General features: G+C 40.4%; 1 pseudogene; it reads right to left on the bottom strand.

Annotated features, from left to right (window-relative positions):
- The window catches only part of LOC128579031 (40S ribosomal protein SA-like), a 96,128-nt pseudogene that overhangs the window by 59,968 nt on the left and 11,948 nt on the right, over positions 1-24,212 (bottom strand).

Below are 24,212 nucleotides of genomic sequence, written 5' to 3'. Positions count from 1 at the left end.
AAACATATACGCAAGGAAAGAACAAGTGATCCCATGTTAGGCTGGGCAAGGGAATTGAAGAGAAAATTCTCTGAAGAAGACAGGTGCATGGCCTACAGACACACGAAAAAATGCTCATCATCCTTAATCATCAGAGAAATGTAAATCAAAGCTACTTTGAGGTATCATCTAACTCCAGTAAGATTAGCCCCCATCACAGAATCCCCAAAGAAGAGATGTTTTTGTGGATGTGGAGAAAAGAGAACACTTCTACATTGCTGGTGAAAATGCAAATTAATATGTTCCTTTTGGAAAGATGTTTGGAGAATTCTTAGAGATCTAAAAATAGACCTGCCATTCGATCCTATAATTCCTCTAGTAGGTCTATATCCAGAAGACCAAAAATCACATTATAACAAAGATATTTGTATCAGAATGTTTATTGAAGCCCAATTCATAATTGCTAAGTCATGGAAAAATTCCAAGTGCCCATAGACTCACGAATGGATTAATAAATTGTGGTATATGTACACTATGAAATATTATGCAGCCTTAAAGAAAGATGGAGACTATATGTCTTTCATGTTTACATGGATAGAGCAGAAAAATATTCTTCTTATCAAGGTATATCAAGAATAAAAGAAAAAGTACCCAATGTACTCAGCCCTTATATGAAACTAATATATAACTCAATCTTAACACAAGAATATGGGGACAGGGGCAAGGGAGGGGAGGGGAGAAGGGAGTATGGGTGGAGGGAGAGTAATGAGTGGGTCCACACCTTCCGTGCATCTTAGAAGGATACAGGTGAAATTTACTAAATGTACAATATAAAAGTCTGAACACAATAACTAAGAAAATGCCATGAAGGCTATGTTAACCAGTTCAATAAAATTATTTCAACCTGTATATAAAACATGCACATTGTAACTCATGATTGCATTATTGTACACAGCTATGATTTAATAAAAAAATTTCAAATATATATTTATATACATAAAAATCTTTGTTGCATTTCTTCCCTTATTTTTTTTGCTTTTTTCCTTTATACATATATATGTATATTTATATACATAAAAATTTTTGATGCTTTCTCTTTTTTTGGCTTTTTTTCTCTTTCTTCTTTCTTGCAGGAGTTGTGATTATTTTTTTTTATATTTATATATTATATATATGTAAATATGCATATATATGATGTAGGGATCCTGATTCAGTAGGAATATATTTATGTTGCAATATATATAATTTTGACACTCAATGACCCTGGAAATTTGGGTGAAGAAAAGCGCAGCTACTAACTTCTGCCTTGTTCCTAGGGCTTATGCCTATTTCCCAGCTAAATTGGTCTTGGTGATCTCCTGATTACCTGCTTGTCACTCATCCCTGCCCATGTGTGATTCCACAGATCTCAAAAAATCTTCAGAGGCAGGTCTCACAGATTACCCCTATAATGGTTCACATGGAGTGCTGGAATCCTGGGCCTGTGCCATAGGATGGCTCCCTGCTGGCGGAGCTCAGACCTCAGTGCCTTAGGTCCGCAGAAACAGACCTGCCTACACAACTGTCTGGCAAATTTTATGACAACAGTGGACTCCAGTCTGGGAACTTTCCCCATATGGGTGTCTCACCTGCAGGCAAACTGTGGCACAGCCTCCAGACAGCACCCAACTCTAGCTAATAAATTCTGCTGGGGAGTGCACACTTCACCAATCTTTCCACTCAAGGCCTAGCTTTCCCCAAGCATGGAAAAGTGCAAGAGGCTTCTTCTGGGACCTCTGTGTTTGTGTGGGGGAATGGCTGTGGCCTCTACCCTGGTCAGGGCAGGATTGCAGGACTTGCCTGGCAGTCGCCACAGCTCCAGTTTTCACTACAAGTCCAGTAATCCAGCCACTTCAATGCATACCCCAAAGTATCATTCCATGGCAATATGCCAGGCCAGGTATGATTTAGCCCACTTGCTCTCAACTGTTGTTCTATGGGAGCTCAGCTAATTGTCTTTCCCATCCACCATCATGCTCCACCCCCTGTTAATCTTTATCTGAAATAATAATAATCAGCACAAACAATGACCCATGTAATAAACAATAGTCAGGATTACCCTTGATCCAAAACAACATTCCAATTCAAAGGTTAATCTCCTAAATCAATTGTTCTTAGTCACTCAAATATACATTTTTTTATGTTAAAGCTGAATTTGTAAAACAGCAAGAACAGGAGGCATGAGGTGAAGATCACATAGGACCTAAACTGACCAGACCAGCTGTATCATCTTGGCCCTAGATGGAATGACTGTACCTTGTTCTTATTACATGTGCTTTCATCAGGAGTCAGGGAAAAGGAATGCTTGAATTGATTTAAGAGTCTACTAATCACGGACAAGTTGCAAGACATATGCCCAGACTTAAGTGGTTAGTTGTATACATGGAAGATCTCCCAGGTAAGTCTTGAATAGACTTAGGCCTTTTAATGAGTCAGAAAGTCATCTCTAAGAAGGCAGAGGGACATGATGAAGGATGTCTGATCTCTTTTCTCATGGCTAGCAGCTCAGTTTTAGGGGATCCCCTTGGTCAAGGGGGATGGGGACCAGTCAGTCAGCTGCTTGAGGGGGATCCTTAAGATTTTATTTTAGTTCACACTAGGTAGTCTTTGAACACTGAGACTTTATTTGGCTTATGGTTCTGGAGACTGGGCAGTCCAAGAGCATGCTGCTGGCATGAAGAAGGGGTCTTCTTGCTATTTGTTCCCCTGGCAGAACGGTGAAAGGCAAAACCAGCATGTGAGACAGAGACAAAATTGGAACCAAACTTATGCTGTTATCAGGAGCCCACTACCTTGATAACTAATCCACTTCCATAATTAAGGCTTTAGCCCATTCATGAGGGCAGAACATAATCACCTCTTCAGGGTCTCCCTCTTTATATACATACAGTAGCCATTAAATTTTAATGAGTTTTTGAGAGGGCATTCAAATCATTGTACATAGAACCAATTCCATGAAGACTGAACTCTGATCTATGTTCCCACTTTTCCAAATTCCTTTATAAGAGGACTGTGACTCTCAATTGCAAATAACATCTCATTGAATGCATTTGTATTAACGCACTATAATGTGGCTTATTTTCCATCTTGAATCTAGTGTAGTTCGCCTGACAAATTCTTTTCTTCTGATTACAGGTCTTTAGACAAAGCTTTCCTCTCTCAACCAATTGCCAATTACAGAACCCCTAAAACCCACCTATGACTTGTAAGCCCCAGCTTCAAGATGCCCTGCTTTTTAGAGCTAATACAAGGTATTCTTTCCATGTATTGATTCATGGGTTTGTTACTGCGTGAAGAGGCTCTGGTCACCTGTCATTGTCAGCTAATTTGCAGAGACAGTGATAGATCCACCAAACTTTACTTGCCAGAAGGCTGGCAATTCTGGACAATAGTGAGAGTAGCCTCTCCGAGACTGCTGTTTTTCTATCTCCAAAATCACATTTTTATTCAAAAGAATTAAAATCGAAGACCATTTGACTCTTATTTTAAATAATAATCAACACAACTCAGTGAAAATCTATTACAGCACTTTCAATTGGAAAGTCAGTTTTGTTATTTTTTTAACAGTAATTTATGTATTAATTTTTATTTTAAAAATTTGTTTACTTATTTCCTTTATTTTTTTTTTTGAGAGAGAGAGTCTCACTTAGTCTCCCGCAGTAGAGTGCTCTGCCATCATAGGTCATAGCAACTTCAAACTCTTCAGCACAAGTGATCCTCTTCCCTCAGACTTCCTAGCATTTGGAAATATAGGCACCCTCCATAATTGCTGGGTAGTTTTTTTTGTAGAGATGGGGTCTCACTCTTGCTCATGCTGGTCTTGAACTCCTGAACTCAAACTATTCACCCTCCTCAGCCTCCCTGAGTGCTGGGATTAAAGGCATGAGCCACCGTGCCTGTCTTAGAAACCTTGAACATTTGCCTCAGCCTCACAGGTAGCTCAGGCTACAGTAGCCCGCCACAGCACCTGGCTATTTTTGGAGAAGGGGTCTTGCTCTTGCTCAGGCTGGTCTTGAACTCCTGAGCTCAAGAAACCTGTGGTATTGGCCTCCAGAATGTTGGGATTACAGGCATGTAAATTTCATTTCCTAAGCTGAGCATGGTGGCTCACTGGAATTCTAGCATTTTGTGAGGCAGAGGATGGTGGATTGCCTAAGCTCACCTGTTCCAGACTGGATCATCTGTTTCATGTCCACCCAAGCCAGACAGACTCCATCTTATTGTCACTTCATGTGCTTTAAATTTCACCTATATCTCCTGTCTCCATGGATGCATAAAAGCAAACTGTAGGCTAGGTGTGGTGGCTCTGACCTCTAAGCCTAGGATTTTAGGAGGCAAATGAAGAAGGTTTTTTTGAGCCTAGGAGTTCAAGACCAGCCTGAGCAACATAGTGAGACAGTGTTTTCACAAAATATTTGAAAATTAGAGGGTATGATTGGGCACACCTGTAGTATTAGCTGCTAGAGAAGCTGAGACTGGATGGTCAATAGAACCCAGAAGTTAGAGACTGAAGTGAGCTATGATCACACCACTTAACTCTAGCCCAGGAGACACATGAGACTCTGGCTCAAAAAACAAACAAAGAAACACCAGCAACAATAACAAAACAAACTAAAGTAAAGCATCCAAACCTATAACCTGAGCACCTGGGGCATATTTTCTCAAGACCTCTTGAGATCACATTCCCTTGGCTGCAGTCACACGTATTAGGATCAAAATAAACCACCTCAAATCATTCTTACACAGTTAGAGGTTTTCTGTTGATATCTACTTCCAAACTATCTATACTCAAAGCTTCTATACACCTTGTCCCAGCTTCAGGTCTAACTCCCATTCTCTGCTTCTGTCTAGTTTCAAGGGCAATAAAGGCAAATTCACTAGATGCCAATTCTTTTCTCAGCTAGAAGCCAAGATTATCTTGACTTCAGTTATCTTTTTCTCCTGCAATAGTCAATGACCAATAGAAAAGGACAATAGTGTCTGAAGGTGCAGAGAGATCAATGAAAGAGTTGCAATCAATTTCAAATGGCACAAAATAAATGGGGTATTTATACCTCTGCATTGCCTTTGTGTCTTGTCTCTCTCAGCTCTTCTCATTTATGGCAGAGACACTCTTCCATGCTTCATTGGTAATACTCTAAGCTTTCTCTTTGTGCTTAAATAACATTTCTCTTTCTTAAGAGTATATATATAAATTGCTCATGTGCTTTTCAGTTATGGCCTGATTCAGGTTCCTGAGCATTAGCTGTTCCCATGGTCCCAGTTTATAATCTGCATATAAATTTGGATTTCTCAAACTCCAGACACAGTGTATGAAGATTACTTCTCTGGGCTCTGCATCCTTTGAAACTTCCCAATTATCTCTAGCCCTCTGGAGCACAAATTGCAGCCTGTGGGTTCACCCAGGCTTTCAAAGACTTCCTGAATTACACATGCTCACCTTTAGTGCTCCCAGAAACCTGATACCGACATGTATCCCATCATAGTTTCAAGACAGATATCCGCAAACATTGTCATATAAGGTCAAGGCAAAGGGGCCTCTGCTTCAAGGTCATATAAAATCCTTTTGTGATGAAAAATTTGTTTTCCCATCAAAGTCAGAGTATTTCCCAAAAGTTTAAACAATTGCTGGCATCTTGAAATAGATGGATCTTTGTCAGTATTTCATCCAGTTCAAAAGGGTATGCTGGAGCTCTCTAACCATTGAACTCAATTTTATTTATTTATTTATTTATTCATTTAATTAATTAATTTATTAATTTATTTTTTTTTAAGACACAGTCTGACTATATCACCCTTGGAAGAGTGCCACGGCATCACAGCTCACAGTATCCTCAAACTCTTGGGCTTAAGCGATTCTCTTGCCTCAGCCTCCTGAGTAGCTGGGACTACATGTAGACGCCTGCCACAATGCCAAGCTATTTCTTGGTTGCAGTTGTCATTGTTGTTTAGCAGGCCTGAGCTAGGCTCCAACACCCCACCTTCTGTTATTTGGCTGGCCCCCTACTCACTGACTGATGGGAGCCAAGCCTGAACTCAATTTTAAATAAACTAGAAGCAATATGCAATTTGACCACTGGATGGCAGGACATCTTCAACATGAGTGTAACATGAAGCTGGCTTAGAAAACCCCTGAGTGTTCATAAGAGTCAAGTTACAAAGTAGAAAGACTCCACCAAGTTCAGTGTAAGGAGTTCTTCAGGTATGAATCTTCACAAGTTGATCTTTATTCTTGATAATGACGTTAGAAAATATAATTGTGATCATATGGATTGTTTGCAAATATAATTGTGATCATATGAATTGTTTGCATATACACAAGGTGTATAGACATTGTGGTATGTCTGTTCTTGTTATCACCTGTTCCCACACTTAAGAACTCTGTTAAAGAAAGCCATTTTAAACAGGAAAGAAAATCTGAGACATTTGATGGAAATACAGGGCAAATACAGAGATTCCACTTTTGTCCAAAAATGTTCTTTAGAGTTTGTCACTAGGAATCTTCAGCAAGTTTCCTGAGCATGGGTCATTTTGAACACAAAGAACTGATCTAAATTTCATTTAGAGAAATTATTCACAGGCCTTTAAAATAATGAATTTAATGCTAAGTGCACTGAACTCCTACCAATGGTGAAGTGTGTGTATTTCAAAATTACTTTTCTCTTTTGAAAAGATGAGAGATGAGGGAATGGACTAAAAGAAATGTAGAGAAGAGGATAGCAGTTCTGCACCTGTAGGGTTGAAACTTTGAGTCAATTTTCTCATTTTTCTTCATGCAAAATATTGGGAAATAGTCAAACAACACAACAGGCATCGCTATTATGAAACAATTGGACTTACTTCTCTTTTAAGGAACCATGTAGTACCTACAGGAAAGGATACTAGAACAGTCTTATTATGGGCAAGTGTGGTGGCTCACACCTGTAGTAATATCACTTGGGAAAGCTGAGGCAAGGAGGATGATTTGCGCTCAGGAATTAGAGGCCAACCTGGGCAGAACTATATCAAGACCCTGTCTCTACAAAAATAAGTAAATAAATAAATAAATAAATAAACAAAATATTAGCTAGATATGGTGGGATGCATGTGTAGTTTTAGAGAAAGTTGAGGTAGGAGGATCCTTTGAGCACAGGTGTTCCAGGATGCATTGAGATGTGATTGTGCCACTGAACTCCAGGCTGGGTGATAGAGAAGACCTTACTTTTGAAACAACAATAACAAATAAGGTTTTTTTGTGTGTGTGTGTGTGTGTTTGTGTGTGTGTGTGACAGAGTCTCACTTTGTTGCCCTCAGTAGAGTGTCGTGGTTTTCATAGCTCACAACAAAATCAAAGTTGTGGGCTCAAGTGATTCTCTTGCCTGTGCTTCTCAAGTAGCGGGACTACAGGCACCCACCACAACACGTGTATATTTGTAGAAATGAGCTGTCACTCTGGCTTAGGCTGGTTTTGAACCCCTGTGAGCTCAGGCTATCGACCCACTATGGCCTCCCACGTGAAGAAGTAAATAGAATAAAATTAAAAAGTAAAAGTAGAAAGGATTTATTTTAGGTTTGGGGTTTGTATTAAATTGTTTTAGAGAAGATACGAGTATTTTGCTTTGAAGCAGATGCTGTGAGGGATTGAGGATAATTCTAGGACTGGGAATCTTAAGAAGTCTATTTGGTAGGAGGCAAGAATTCAGAGTGTGGCTAGAGCTGTAACTGGTTAGAAAATCAAAATGCAGTAGTCATTCCTATTAGTTAGGATAGGGGAATGTTTTTCATGTCTGTACCTTACCCAAAGTTTATGTTTAGTCTATGTTAAGGAGAGCACAGTAGGAGAATAAGACGGAGTCATTCAGGCTAGGGCCAACATGACACAGCTGGCCTGGTCAGTTTTGGTTCTACATGACCTTAATGTCTTTTCCATCCTTGTTGTTTTGTAAATTCAGGTTTAAGCTAAAAGTATATGTTAAGTAGTTTGGGGCTTTTGATTTAGAAGATTAATTTTTGAATTAGAAATGTTGTTTTCGGTCATAGGTTATGTCAATTATTGTATGTTATGAGTTATGATTATCTTTGTTTAAAATAAGGGACTGGTTGTGCTCCCATAGATAACTGGTTAGGGCACCATCCACATGCTCTGGGGCTGGTGGGTTCAAACCAGGCCCTGCTAAACAAACAAAGAAACAACAACAAGAAAAATAGCTAAATGTTGTGGTGAGTGCCTGTAGTCCCAGCTAGTGGGAAGGCTGAGGCAAGAGAATTTCTTGAGCTCAAGAGTTTGACAATTCTGTGAGCTTTGAGACCATGGCACTCTACCCAGAGTGACAAAGTGAGACTCTGTCCCAATAAAAATAAATAAATACTAAAATGAAATAATATAAAATAAGTGATATTTACTGTTTAAAATGAGGGTTAACATGGTTTTGCTTTGAACTTTTATGTAGAAAACTGTAGTTTTAGAAACAGAAGGCCAGAACAGTCTTGAAGAGGCTACTTTCACTCTTCTGCAGAATTTCTGGCTTTCTCATAGTAAAGCTCATTGGACCTAATCCCTGTCTCTGTACTTGGCTGACAGTGACAGGCAGATGGACCCTCTTCATCTGCCATTAAAGTAGGATTATTGTGTGGTTTTGTTTTTGCCTGTGTCCATCACAGCCTTGTCTGTTGTTGCTGTTCTGTTAGGTTGCTTATGTTCAGCAGCAGATCACCATGGCCCAACTCTGAGTGCCAGGCCAGCACCTCACAACACCAAGATCTGGCTGACAGTACCAAGCTAGCTCTTGGAAGTCAGGGAATTTCTGACATCCCCTCTTCCTAGCTCTTCTTCAGGCCAAAGCCAAATGAAGTCAGCCTGAAGAACATTCAACCATAATATCCTGGTTTTCACCATAGCCAAGATTTTGCTTTAGAAACTACTTGAAGACAGTATATTCTAAATTTGGAGTTTCATTAGTTTCTCTTGCTCCTTTTGCTACAGGGGAGATTATTTAAATCCTCTGATTTGACAATGGTGTAGAAAGGCATTAAAGACGAATGGGGTCCAGGACATGCCAACCAAAAATATGTAAGAGGCTAGATTATGCCACCCCAAATTATGCCTGCGTTTGGCATAAAGATTATTTTGAGCCAATTATTTTGAAGAAAAATAGTCCCCCCAAAATTATTTTGATGAAAATATTTACATCTGTGAAAGAAATCTCCATTTGTTAAAGGTTTGTCTGGTTCTGTGTCAAGATGAGAAAATGGTTCTAAATTACTGAAGACTCTTATCAATAGAGAAGGCAGGTATTTAAATCTGTATAACACACCTTTTGTATTTTCTTAACTTCATCTGAGTTTATTTGTTTTTTAATTTGTAGGTGCTGCGAGAAGTGTTTGCTGTAGCATAAATTACCCCTTAGCAAGTTAAGAGGCAATAAAGGACTATGTAATTGCCCACAACAATCCTTGCTAATGACTTGAGAGTACTTTGCCTTTCAGAGTTGATGTTGTGCTCCTTAATTTTAGTGAGGGTCTGAGGTAAATTTTGGTCCCTGTTGCTCTTAAAGAGGGAATTGCAATTTACATAGTGTGAATGAAAAGGGAGTCAGTTATGCCTTTTGGGAGTTTGTTTCTTAAAGAAGCTTGTGTGTACTGCATTTTGGAGGTTTCTGGGTAGAATTTTTTTCCCCAGGGAAATATGAACATAATCCAGTAGAGGGATAATACTTTTAAATATCTGAAAAGGCCTCACAGTTACTGTGAATATACAAGATAATTTAGTCTTATACTGGTCTGCCACACACCTTTCATCATTCACTAAGATAGACTGTCAAGATAGTGAAAATCTATCTTAGTGAATGATGAAAGGTGTGTGGCAGACCAGTATAAGTGAGAACTCACGTAGTGAGAATGAGATGGAGTTCATCAGAGTAGGCCTGACATGACATAGCTGGTCTGATTGGTTTAGGTCCTACGTGACCAGAGTAGGATAGGGCTACTGATTTAGGAGATGAACTTTTCAATTGGAATGTTGTTGTATAAGTCAGTCATGTATTATGTCAATTATTATTTATTATGGGTGATGGATTATGGCAATAGCTGTTGTTGAAGATGAATGTTATTTACTGTTATTTAAGATAAAGATGAGTAAGGCTCTTGCTTTTAACTTTATGTATGAAACTGTGGTTTTAGAAATTGAAGAACAGAATAGTCTTGGATGCCCTCTGTCTCTGTTCTCCAGAATTGCTGCTGTTCTGATGAAAAAGCTTGTTAAACCTATCCCTGTATCTACATATTGGCTGACAGTGACAGGCTGCTGGACTCTCTTCATCTGGTTACATAAAGTGTCTGCCCCCATCCATGGACTAATGAGATTGGAGAATAACTCCTCATTGGCAAAATTCTTCAAAGCCAAATCATCACAGTCAAAGTAGTAACACATGGACAGATAGACATATGAGGTAGAGCTCCAGGTTGAGCTGGCAATTTATGTCAGTCGTATTACCACTACCAAGAGGTAGTACCCTAGTAGGGTGCAGAATGTATTGGTGTTGTCAGAATTTCTCCTCTTGAGAAAGGGTATAGAGAGAAATTCCTCTCCTCAGCTACTGGCATGACAACAGTGTCCCCCTTGTAGGTGGACCAGAACTACCACCAGGACTCAGAGGTTGCCATCAATTGCCAGCTCAATCTGGAGCTCTACACCTCTTATGTCTACCTGTCAATGTCTTACTACTTTGACTGTGATGAGATGGCTTTGAAGAATTTTGCCACTGAGGAGTTTTTCTTCAGTCTCGTGAGGAGTAGGCAGTGACAGGCAGCTGGTACTCTCTTCATCTGGTTACATGTGCATCAACCCAAAATCCATGGATGGTTGTAGTAACAATACCAAGTGGCAGTAACCGTGTAGGATTTAGAACGTGTTGGTGTGGTCAGAACCTCTCTCTATGCCAAGTCTCTGGTCTCAGGGTTTGAAAAATGGAACCATGTAATGTTCTTCACCAAGAGTCATCATGGTGTCTGGCTTCAACAGTGTTTGGAAAGAACCTGATGCTCATCCTGGCTGGCCACTCACAACCTGCCCCCAAACACCTCTTTACTGTGCCCTCCTACTGCCCCAAGGCTGGTATCAAATTCCTGGGCTCAAGCAAACTACCTGCCTTGGCCTCCCAAAGTGCTAGGATCACAGGCATGAGCCACGAAGTCCAGAATCACAGAGCTCTTAAGAGAGGTCCAGGACAAGGTGACATGGCTTATGACTGTAATCCTAGAACTCTGGGAGGCTGAGGTGGGTGGATAGCATGAGCAAACGGGTTGGAGACCAGTCTGAGCCAGAGAGAGACCTCATCTCTAAACAATAGCTGGGCTTTGCGCAGATCCCTATAGTCCCAGCTACTTGAGAGGCTGAGACAAGAGAATCACTTGAGCCCAGGAGTTTGAGATTGCTGTGAGCCACAATGCCAGGGCACTCTACCAAGGGTGACAAAGTGAAAGTCTGTCTCCAAAAATTTAAGAGAGAGGGCCTATTGTCATTCCACTGAAGTTAATGTCCCAATTCAGATCAAAACACAACTGTGATCTCTGATGCCTACATGGGAGCCAGCTCAGTATCTCAGCAGCTCAGCACCTCTGCCAATCAGCCAGATCCCAGCCTCCTGACACACCTTGCTAGTGCAAAATAACTAAAGACATTTTCCTGCCCCACTGGACTACTGGTAAAGGCAGGGATGCATATCTTGTTTCAAAAAGAGTTAAAGAGACAGAAAACTTTTTAGCTATATTTTCCGGGCACTTCCTCTGTGTTACATATTTTCCAGTCTAAATTTTATGTTTCCATATCTATTGGGGGGAGGGGTGCCTACTCTGTTTCAATATTAGTATTTGACAGCATACTGTAGTGTAATAATAGGTAACGTGTGTAGAAAGGTTAGTGACCTAGGATCTTGGTTCCCACCCTCTAAATGTTCTCTGAAAGGTTACTGACATGAGGCTGGGTGTGGTGGCTCACATCTGTAATCCTAGCACTCTGGGAGGCTGAGGGAGCTGGATCCCTGGAGCATGGGATTTTGACCTAGCTTGAGTAGGACTGGAGATCCTGGCTCTACTTAAAATAGAAAAAATTAGCTGGGTGTAATCTTGTTCTGTTTTCTTTGGTAGTACCCTGTTTCCCTGAAAATAAGACATCCTTCGAAAATAAGACCTACTTACAGGAAAGATAAGACGTCCCCTGAAAATAAGACCTAGCGCATCTTTGGGAGCATACCTTAAAATAAGACACTGTTTTATTTTGGAAACAGGGTAGTTCTAAAGGCAGAAGCTTGTTTCCTCTTATGTGGAAACTTTCCTCTTATACAAACAGTGGCTTTCAGTGGTTTGGCAGATTCCAAAAATCCTCAAGGTGAAGTGCTTTTGATGAAATGGTTGTCCCTTAGAGTAAGAGTGTTCTAGGTTCCGGGTACCAGTTCCTCAAACCCAGTTGCCCTGGTTCAATTATTGGGCTGAGCTCTAGTAAAGCTCAATCGAGGCACAGTGGTAACCAAGAGAAAAAGTGAATGGAAACAGAGAATAAACCCGGAGCACCTCAGGCAGTGTGGATAGAAGGGAAAGGTAACCTACGCAAGTTTCAGGGTAACAAAAAGAGATTTTGTTTCAGAAGAAGAAAGAGAAAGTTTAGAACACTTCCAAAGGGAATTGGAAGCAGGTCCCTCTTATAGAGGAGAAAAAGTGAGAGAGCCAGATAGGCAAAGACAGGAAAGGGTATAAATACTCTTTCTATTTGAAATTAGCTGCAAGACTTTCATAGGCTTCTATGGGCTTCAAGGCAGTATTTCCCTTTCCTATTGGTCACTGATGGTCTCTTTCTATTGGTCATTGGTTACTTAAGTGACTTCATGTAGACATTCTTTTTCTTTTCTTTCTTTCTTTTCTTTTCTTTTCTTTTCGTTTCTTTTTTTTTTTTTTTTTTTGATACAGTGTCTCACTTTGTCACCCTTGGTAGGGTGCTGTGGCATCACAGCTCACAGCAACCTCAAACTCTGGGGCTTAAATTATTCTCTTGCCTGAAACTCGAGAGTAGCCATGACTATATGGCTACAGTCACTGCCACAATGCCCAGCTGTGCATTTTGTTGCAGTTGTCATTGTTAACGGGCCCGGTTGGGTTGGAGCCCACCTGCTTTGGTGTACATGGCAGGCACTCTAGCAAGTGAGCTCTGAGTGCCTCTCATGTCCACATTCTTTTTTTTTTTTACTTTTTTTTATTTTCATTTTTTTAATTAAATAATAGCTGTGTACATTAATGTGAACCCGGGGAACCATATACTGGTTTTATATAACATTTGACATATTTTCATTACACTGGTTAACATAGCCCTCCTGGCACTTTTTTGGCCCTTGTGTTAAGACATTTATATTCTTATTAGTAAGTTTCACATGTACACTTGTAAGATGCACTGTAGGTGTTATCAAACAAATCACACTGCCTCTGCCCATCCTTTCCCCTCCCTCTCCTCCCTCACCCCTTCCCCATATTCTTAGGTTATAACTGGGTTAGAGCTTTCATGTGAAAGCCATAAATTAGTTTCATAGTAGGGCTGAGTACATTGGATGCTTTTTCTTCCATTGCTGAGATACTTTACTAAGAAGAATATGTTCCAGCTCCATCCATGTAAACATGAAAGAGGTAAAGTCTCAATCTTTTTTAAGGCTGCATAATATTTCATGATGTACATATACCACAATACATTAATCCATTCGAGATTGATGGGCACTTGGGCTTTTAACATGACTTAGCAATTATGAATTGGGCTGCGATAAACATTATGGTACAAATATCTTTGTTATGATGTGATTTTTTGTCTTCTGGGTATATGCCCAGCAGAGGAATTACAGGATTGAATGGCAGATCTATTTTTAGATCTATAAGTGTTCTCCATATCTCTTTCCAAAAGGAATGTATTAATTTGCATTCCCACCAGCAGTGTAGAAGTCTTCCCTTTTCTCCACATCCACACCAACATCTCTGGTCTTAGTATTTTGTGATAAAAGTTAATCTTACTGGAGTTAGATGATATTTCAAAGTAGTTTGATTTGCATTTTTCTGATGATTAATGATGTTGAGCATTTTTTCATATGTCTGTAGGCCGTGCACATGTCTTATTCAGAGAAGTTTCTCTTCAAATCCCTTGTCCAGCCTGTGATGGGAACACTTGTTCTTTCTTGCTTGTAGGTTTGAGTTCTCTGTGGATTCTGGTTATTAAACCTTTGTCGGATACATATCCTGCAAATGTATTCTCCCATTCTGAGGGCTGTCTGCTTGTTTTACTTACTGTGTTCTTGGCTGTGCAGAAGATTTTTAGTTTGATAAGGTCCCAGTAGTGTACTTTTGAAGCTTCTTCACTTGACTGGGGGGTCCTCCTCATGAAATATTTGCCCAGACCAATTTTTTCAAGAGTTTTCCCTGCAATTTATTCTCATATTTTTATAGTTTCATATCTTAAGTTTAAATCTTTAATCCAGTGAGAGTCTATCTTAGTGAATGATGAAAGGTGTGAATACAGTTTCAGTCATCTACAGGTCACCAGCCAGTACACTCAGCACCATTTGTTAAATAGGGAATAGTTTCCCCACTAAATAATTTCAATTGGCTTGTCAAAGATAAAATAAAGGTAAGTAGCTGGGTTCATCTCTCGGTTCTGTATCTGTTCCATATATCTACCTCTCTGTTTTTGTGCCAGTACCATGTGGTTTTGATCACTATCAATTTACAGTATAGTCTGACATCTGTTAGTGTGATTCCTCCTGCTTTGATTTTATTTCTGAGTAATGTCTTGGCTATACGAGGTTTTTTTCTGATTCCATATAAAATGAAGTATTATATTTTCAAGATCTTTAAAGTATGACAGTGGAGCTTTAATAGGTATTGCATTAAAATTGTACTTTGCCATTGAACGGATGTAATTGAAATAATTTCCACTCAGATCAGGAACTGAAAAAGGCTGCCCATTGTCTCCATTGCTCTTTAACATTGTAATGGAACTTTTAGCCACTGCAATTAGGGTAGAAAAGGTGATCAAGGGTATCCATATAGGGTCAGAACAGATCAAACTTTCGTTCTTTGCAGATGATATGATTGTATATCTGGAAAAAACTAGATATTATACTACAAAACTCTTAGAAGTGATCAAGGAATACAGCAGCGTCTCAGGTTACAAAATCAACATTCAGGAGAGAGACAAGATGGCGGACTGAAGCCAGCTTTCAACAGAGGCTCCCGTCCAGAAGGAGAGTTAAGGGACAGGAATTTAGTAAGTATCCTGGTGGACTTGAGCCTCACCAAGAGAGAAGGTTGAAGAACGCACATCAACACGGCTGAGGCAAGCTGCGATCATAAGGACGCAAACGAAAGGTACAAAATCCACCACCAAGCGGACGGGAATCCCCCTCCCCCATGGGACCGGCTCAAGAGCCCCACAATTAAACAAGCGGGCAGAAATTAAAGGCCCTCCCACTACACTCCACGGGAGAGACCTTATAAAAACTGGACCTACCCCCCCTACTGGGGTGCCGTGGCGTTCTCCTGCCAGGCATAAAACGGAATAAAACTTTGGGAATTCTTCACCGGCAACCCTCCTGGCGCTCCCCTCCCGCCCAATGAGGTCTGGAGGCCTGTCCCCCAGGAGTTCGGATCCTTGGGTGATTTCTCAAGGGGAGTGGACAGTCCCCGAGTTGCGACTGGTCAGCATTGACTCTGAGGCGCGCGAGTGAGGAGAGGGCACCGGGCTGAGGGGGAGTCACGCCTCGTGGCACTTCCCTGCGGTGCAGTGCAGCAACCCTCCCCGGGCACAAGACTGAATAAGACTCTAGCTTCCCCGCTGAGAGCTGAGAGCCCCTACTCTCACTCGGGGTCTGAGGGCCTATCCCCCAGGAGTTCGGATCCTTGGATGATCTCTTGAGGGGAGTGCACAGTGCCTGAGCTGCATCAGGTCAGCGCCGACTCTGGGACACGTGAGCGAGGAGAGGGCACTCTGCTGAGGGGAAATCAAGCCTTGGTGGCACTTCCCCATGGTGCAGTGCAGGAGCCCTCCCCGGGCCGTATTGTTGCCTAAAACTGAATGAAATTCTAGCTTCCGCACCCCATGCCCATTCGGGGTCTGGGGGCCTATCCCTTAAGAGTTCTGATTCTTGGGGGATCTCTTGAGGGGTGTGGACCCAGCACAAACTGCGGCCGCTCAGTGCTGACTCTGGGGCGCAAGACAGAAGAGAAAAGGGTTGCCTGAGTGCCCACACCAGAGCAGCAGTTCCCTGGAGGTAGATCAACAGCCATTTTTTCTTTAACGGCAGAACGCTCACTTCTGGATATTCTGAGGCCACACCCCCTGTCTCCCTGGGCAACCAGAGGAGGCCACAGGTGAGCGGGGGATTTCCTGACACGGCGAACAAACCCGGGAAGCTTCCAGGGCGGGGCCGACCCAGAGAGGTGATCGGACTCAAACCTCCAACAAAAAGACGTTTGAACTCAAAACAGCTCGTCTTCCGTAGGGGATTTCGACAGGAACAGAGACAGAACCACGCAAAGTTGTCTGTTCTGTTCTGCTCTGTTCTGTTAGCAGCATCCATCAAGGACAGGGCTAAGCCTGAGTGAACACCTCCCTCCCATCACCTGCATCAAACACTCATAGATGTCAGGCCCCATCTCCTCCTGCTAGATAGCGGCAGTCTGCGGGGGCCTGGCAGACTTCCTTGCGATTCAGGCAGGTGCAAACCCCTGGAGTGTCTGTTCACTGCAGGCAACTGGGTTAGCCATCTGCCGAGATACCAGTGACTGGGTCTGACGGAGGGGCAAAGTGGGGAAGGAGACGTCAACCTTCCTAGACTTCTCTGTTTTCTGGGTGGCTCCTCCTGACTCCACACTGCACTGGGGTGAGCCGTGTCAGAGGATTCACCAGGCCCCTGTGATCCAGTTCCCAGAGACCTCTTGAACTCTCTCACCCAAGATAAGTGCCAATTGAGACAGTAGATTCGGACCTTTTGAACTGGGCTAATAGTCTGAGGACTTTTCAGGCGGTGCCCTGGGTGTATGGTTGTAGGAAGGTTGATTCTCCTTTTCCAACTGGGGCCAGAGGTGGGCAGGCGGGGTGACTTAATTGCTGATTTTTCCACACAGCTGAGACTTCAAGCCAGAGTAGAAGTTGCAAAAGGATCGAACAGAAACAAGCTGAAAATAAGACAGAACCACTTTGCTCCACCACACCAGACAGGGCCCCAGTTTCTCAGGCCACAACACTGTACGGCCCCTCGATAAAACCCCAGGGGAAAAACCAAAGGGAGTAAAATAACCATGGGGCGGAATCAGCGGAAAAACTCTGGTAACATGAATAACCAAAATAGATCAACACCCCCAAGAAAAGATACGGCAGATGTGATTGAAGATCCCATTCATAAACAACTGGCTGAGATGTCAGAAGTCGAATTCAGAATTTGGTTTGCAGACAAGATTAATAAAATGGAATTAGGAATCTTAGGAGAAATTCAAAAATTGTCTCAAGAATTTAACGAATTTAAAGACAAAACCACCAAAGACTTAGACACACTGAAGCAAGAACTTACAGCCCTCAAAGATATGAAAAATACAGTAGAATCCCTCAGTAACAGAATGGAGAGGGCAGAAGAAAGGATTTCTGACATTGAAGATAAAGTCTTCGAACGCTCCCAATCTCTCAAAGAGGAAGAGAAATGGAGAGCAAAAACGGATCACTCAATCAGAGAACTCTCAGATAATTCGAAAAAAAGCAACATAAGGATTATAGGAATTTCTGAGAACGATGATGTGGCCTCCAAGGGCAAGGAGGCCCTTATGCATGAAATTATGAAAGAAAATTTTCCAGACATGCCTAGAGAATCTGAAATTCAGATAGCAGACAGCTGCAGAACCCCAGCACGATTCAACCCCAATAAGTCATCCCCCAGACATATCATAATTAGCTTCACTAAAGTTAACATGAAAGAGAAGATTCTCAAAGCAGCCCGGCGAAAGAAAACTATAACGTACAAAGGTAAGAATATTAGAATAACTGCAGATCTCTCTGCTGAAATTTTCAAGCCAGAAGAGGCTGGTCATCAACTTTTAATCTCCTAAAGCAAAAAAACTTTCAACCCAGGATCTCGTATCCAGCTAAACTGAGTTTCATCTATGATGGAGAAATTAAATACTTCAATGACATTCATATGTTGAAAAAATTTGCCATAAGTAAACCAGCTCTTCAGGATGTTCTCAGACCTATCCTCCACAATGACCAACCCAATCCTATACCACAAAAGTAAACTCACTCAGAAACTTCGGATCAAACTCCAACTTCCACACTGGCGAAAGGATTAAAAATGTCCACTGGACCTTTGAAAAACTCGATACCCCAAATTCCACCAGACTTATCATTACTCTCCATCAATGTGAATGGCTTAAACTGTCCTCTAAAGAGGCATAGGTTAGCTGACTGGATACAAAAACTCAAGCCAGATATTTGTTGCATACAAGAGTCACATCTCAACTTAAAAGACAAATACAGACTCAGGGTGAAAGGATGGTCATCCATATTTCAGGCAAATGGTAATCAGAAAAAAGCAGGTGTTGCAAATTTATTTTCAGATACAGTAGGCTTTAAACTATCAAAAGTACAGAAGGACAAGAATGGTCACTTCATATTTGTTAAGGGTAATACTTAATATGATGAGATCTCAATTATTAATATCTATGCACCCAACCAGAATGCACCTCAATTTATAAGAGAAACTCTAACAGACATGAGTAACTTGATTTCCTCCAGCTCCATAATCGTCGGAGATTTCAACACTCCCTTGGCAGTGTTGGATCGATCCTCCAGAAAGAAGCTGAGCAAAGAAATCTTAGATTTAAACCTAACCATCCAATATTTAGATTTAGCAGACATCTACAGAACATTTCATCCCAACAAAACTGAATACGCATACTTCTCATCAGCCCACGGAACTTACTCCAAAATTGACCACATTTCAGGTCACAAGTCTAACCTCAGTCAATTTAAAGGAATAGAAATTATTCCATGCATCTTCTCGGACCATCATGGAACAAAACTTGAATTGAGTAACAACAGGAATCTGCATACCCATACAAAAACATGGAAGTTAAATAACCATATGCTGAATGATAGCTGGGTCAGAGATGAGATTAAGAAAGAAATTGCCAATTTTTTGGAACAAAACGACAATGAAGACACAAACTATCAGAACCTCTGGGACACCGCAAAGGCAGTTCTAAGAGGGAAATTTATAGCACTGCAAGCCTTCCTCAAGAGAACGGAAAGAGAGGAAGTTAACAACTTAATGGGACATCTCACGCAACTGGAAAAGGAAGAACATTCCAACCCAAAACCCAGTAGAAGAAAAGAAATAACCAAAATTAGAGCAGAATTAAATGAAATTGAAAAAAAAAGAATAATACAAGAGATCAATAAATCAAAAAGCTGGGTTTTTGAAAAGGTCAATAAAATAGATAAACCTCTGGCCAACCTAATCAGGAAAAAAAGAGTAAAATCTCTAATATCATCAATCAGAAACAACAAAGACGAAATAACCACAGACTCATCAGAAATCCAAAAAATCTTTAATGAATATTACAAGAAAATTTATTCTCAGAAATATGAAAATCTGAAGGAAATAGACCAATACTTGGAAGCACGCCACCTTCCAAGACTTAACCAGAATCAAGTGGAAATGTTGAACAGACCCATATCAAGTTCAGAAATAGCATCAACTATACAAAACCTCCCTAAAAAGAAAAGCCCGGGACCAGATGGTTTCACGTCAGAATTCTACCAAACCTTTAAAGAGGAATTAGTACCTATATTACTCAACCTGTTCCAAAATGTAGAAAAAGAAGGAAGACTACCCAACACGTTCTATGAAGCAAACATCACCCTGATCCCCAAACCAGGAAGAGACCAAACAAGAAAAGAAAATTATAGACCAATATCACTAATGAATATAGATGCAAAAATATTAAACAAGATCCTAACAAACAGAATCCAGCAACACATCAAACAAATTATACATCATGACCAAGTTGGTTTTATCCCAGGGTCTCAAGGCTGGTTCAATATACGTAAATCTATAAATGTAATTCAGCACATAAACAAATTAAAAAACAAAGACCATATGATTCTCTCAATTGATGCAGAAAAAGCTTTTGATAATATCCAGCATCCCTTCATGATCAGAACACTCAAGAAAATTGGTCTAGAAGGGACTTTTCTTAAACTGATAGAGGCTATCTACAGCAAACCCACAGCCAATATCATATTGAATGGAGTTAAATTGGAATCATTTCCACTCAGATCAGGAACCAGACAAGGCTGCCCATTGTCTCCATTGCTTTTCAACATTGTAATGGAAGTTTTAGCCACCACAATTAGGGAAGAAAAGGCGATCAAGGATATCCATATAGGGTCAGAAGAGATCAAACTTTCGCTCTTCGCAGATGATATGATTGTGTATCTGGAAAACACTAGGGACTCTACTACAAAACTCCTAGAAGTGATCAAGGAATACAGCAGCGTCTCAGGTTACAAAATCAACATTCATAAATCGGTATCCTTTATATACACCAACAACAGTCAAACTGAAAAAGCAGTTAAGGACTTTATCCCATTCACAGTAGTGCCAAAGAAGATGAAATATTTGGGAATTTACCTAACAAAAGACGTGAAAGATCTGTATAAAGAGAACTATGAAACTCTAAGAAAAGAAATAGCTGAAAATGTTAACAAATGGAAAAACATACCATGCTCATGGCTGGGAAGAATCAACATTATCAAACTGTCCATACTACCCAAAGAAATATATAATTTCAACGCACTCTCTATTAAAGCTCCACTGTCATATTTTAAAGATCTTGAAAAAACATTACTTCGTTTTATATGGAATCAGAAAAAACCTCGAATAGCCAAGACATTACTCAGAAATAAAAACAAAACAGGAGGAATCACACTACCAGACCTCAGACTTTACTACAAATCGATAGTGATCAAAACAGCATGGTATTGGCACAAAAACAGAGAAGTAGATATCTGGAACAGAATAGAGAACCAAGAGATGAATCCAGCTACTTACCGCTATTTGATTTTTGACAAGCCAATTAAAAACATTCAGTGGGGAAAAGATTCCCTATTTAACAAATGGTGCTGGGTGAACTGGCTGGTAACCTGCAGAAGACTGAAATTGGACCCACACCTTTCACCATTAACTAAGATAGACTCTCATTGGATTAAAGATTTAAACTTAAGACATGAAACTATAAAAATACTAGAGGAGAATGCAGGGAAAACCCTTGAAGAAATTGGTCTGGGTGAGTATTTCATGAGGAGAACCCCCCGGGCAATTGAAGCAGCTTCAAAAATACACTACTGGGACTTGATCAAACTAAAAAGCTTCTGCACAGCTAAGAACACAGTAAGCAGAGCAAGTAGACAGCCCTCAGAATGGGAGAAGATATTTGCAGGGTATATCTCTGACAAAGGTTTAATAACCAGAATCCACAGAGAACTCAAACGCATCAGCAAGAAAAAATCAAGGGATCCCATCGCAGGCTGGGCAAGGGACTTGAAGAGAAACTTCTCTGAAGAAGACAGGTGCACGGCCTTCAGACATATGAAAAAATGCTCATCATCTTTAATCATCAGAGAAATGCAAATCAAAACTACTTTGAGATATCATCTAACTCCAATGAGACTAGCCTATATCACAAAATCTCAAGACCAGAGATGTTGGCGTGGATGCGGAGAAAAGGGAACACTTCTGCACTGCTGGTGGGAATGCAAATTAATACATTCCTTTTGGAGAGAGATATGGAGAACACTCAGAGATCTAAAAATAGATCTGCCATTCAATCCTGTAATTCCTCTGCTGGGCATATACCCAGAAGACCAAAAATCACAACATAACAAAGATATTTGTACCAGAATGTTTATTGCAGCCCAATTCATAATAGCTAAGTCATGGAAAAAGCCCAAGTGCCCATCGATCCACGAATGGATTAATAAATTGTGGTATATGTATACCATGGAATACTATGCAGCCTTAAAGAAAGATGGAGACTTTACCTCTTTCATGTTTACATGGTTGGAGCTGGAACATATTCTTCTTAGTAAAGTATCTCAAGAATGGAAGAAAATGTACCCAATGTACACAGCCCTACTATGAAACTAATTTGGGACTCTCACATGAAAGCTATAACCCAGCTACAACTTAACAATAGGGGGGTAGGTAGAGGGAGGGGGATCGGTGGGATCACACCTGTGGTGCATATTACAGTGGTATTTGCGAAACTTGGTAAAGGTAGAATGTAAATGTTTTGGCACAGTAACTGAGATAACACCGGAAAGGCTATGTTAACCACTGTGATAAAAATGTGTCAAATGGTTTATGAAGCGAGTGTATGATACCCCATGATCATATCAATGTATACAGTTATGATTTAATAAAAAAATATCAACATTCATAAATCGGTAGCCTTTATACATACCAACAATAGTCAAGTTGAAAAAACAGTTAAGGACTCTATCCCATTCACAGTAGTTCCAAAGAAGATGAAATATTTGGGAGTTTATCTAACAAAGGACGTGAAAGATCTCTATAAAGAGAACTATGAAACTCTGAGAAAAGAAATAGCTGAAAATGTTAACAAATGGGAAAACATACCACGCTCATGGCTGGGAAGAATCAACACTGTTAAAATGTCCATACTACCCAAAGCAATATATGATTTCAATGCAATCCCTATTAAAGCTACACTGTCATACTTTAAAGATCTTGAAAAAACAATACTTCGTTTTATATGGAATCACAAAAAAACCTCGAATAGCCAAGACATTACTCAGAAATAAAAAAAAAAGCAGGAGGAGTCACCCTCCAGACTTCACACTATACTACAAATTGATAGTAATCAAAACAGCATGGTACTGGCACAAAAACAGACAAGTACATGCCTGTAAAAAATAGAGAACCAAGAGATGACTCCAGCTACTTACCATTATTCAATCTTTGACAAGACAATTAAAAACATTCAGTGCGGGAAAAGATTCCCTATTTAACAAATGGTGCTGTGTGAACTGGCTGGCAACCTGCAGAACACTGAAACTAGACCCAAACCTTTCACCATTAACTAAGATAGACTCTCACTGGATGAAAGATTTAAACTTAAGACATGAAACTATAAAAACACTAGAAGAGAGTGCAGAGAAAACCCTTGAAGAAATCGGTCTGGGTGAGTATTTTATGAGGAGGACCCCCTGGGCAATTGAATCAGCTTGAAAAATACACTACTGGGACCTGATCCAACTAAAAGCTTCTGCACAGCCAAGAACACAGTAAGTAAAGCAAGCAAATAGCCCTCACAATGGGAGAAGATATTTGTAGGTTATGTCTCTGAGAAAGGTTTAATAACCAGAATCCACAGAGAACTAAAACGTATAAGCAAGAAAAGAACAAGTGATCCCATCGCAGTCTGGGCAAGGGATTTGAAGAGAAACTTATCTGAAGAAGACAGGCACATGGCCTACAGACATATGCAAAAATGCTCAACATCCTTAATCATCAGAGAAATGCAAATCAAAACTACTTTGAGATATCATCTAATTCCAGTAAGATTAGCCTATATCACAAAATCCCAAGACCAGAGATGTTGGTGTGGATGTGGAGAAAATAGAGCACTTCTACACTGCTAGTGGGAATGCAAATTAATGCATTCCTTTTGGAAAGATGTATGAAGAACACTTAGAGTTCTAAAAATAGACCTGCCATTCAATCCTACAATTCCTCTACTTGGTATATACTCAGAAGACTAAAAATCACATCATAACAAAGATATTTGTACCAGAATGTTTATTGCAGCCCTATTCATAACTTCTAAATCATGCAAAAAGCTCAAGTGCCCATCGATCCACGATTGGATTAATAAATCGTGGTATATGTACACCATGGAATGTTATGCAGCCTTAAAGAAAGATGGAGACTTTACCTCTTTCATGTTTACATGGATGGAGCTAGAACATATTTTTCTCAGTAAAGTATCTCAGGAATGAAAAAAAAAACTAGCCAATGTACTCAGCCCTACTATGAAACTATTTTTTGTCTTTCACATGAAAGCCATAACCCAGTTACAACCTATGAATAGGGGGATGGGGGAAAGGGATCGCAGGG

Source organism: Nycticebus coucang, chromosome Y (assembly GCF_027406575.1).
Source record: "Nycticebus coucang isolate mNycCou1 chromosome Y, mNycCou1.pri, whole genome shotgun sequence".
Taxonomy (NCBI): Eukaryota; Metazoa; Chordata; class Mammalia; order Primates; family Lorisidae; genus Nycticebus; species Nycticebus coucang.
This window is presented reverse-complemented; position numbering and strand designations above follow the sequence as displayed.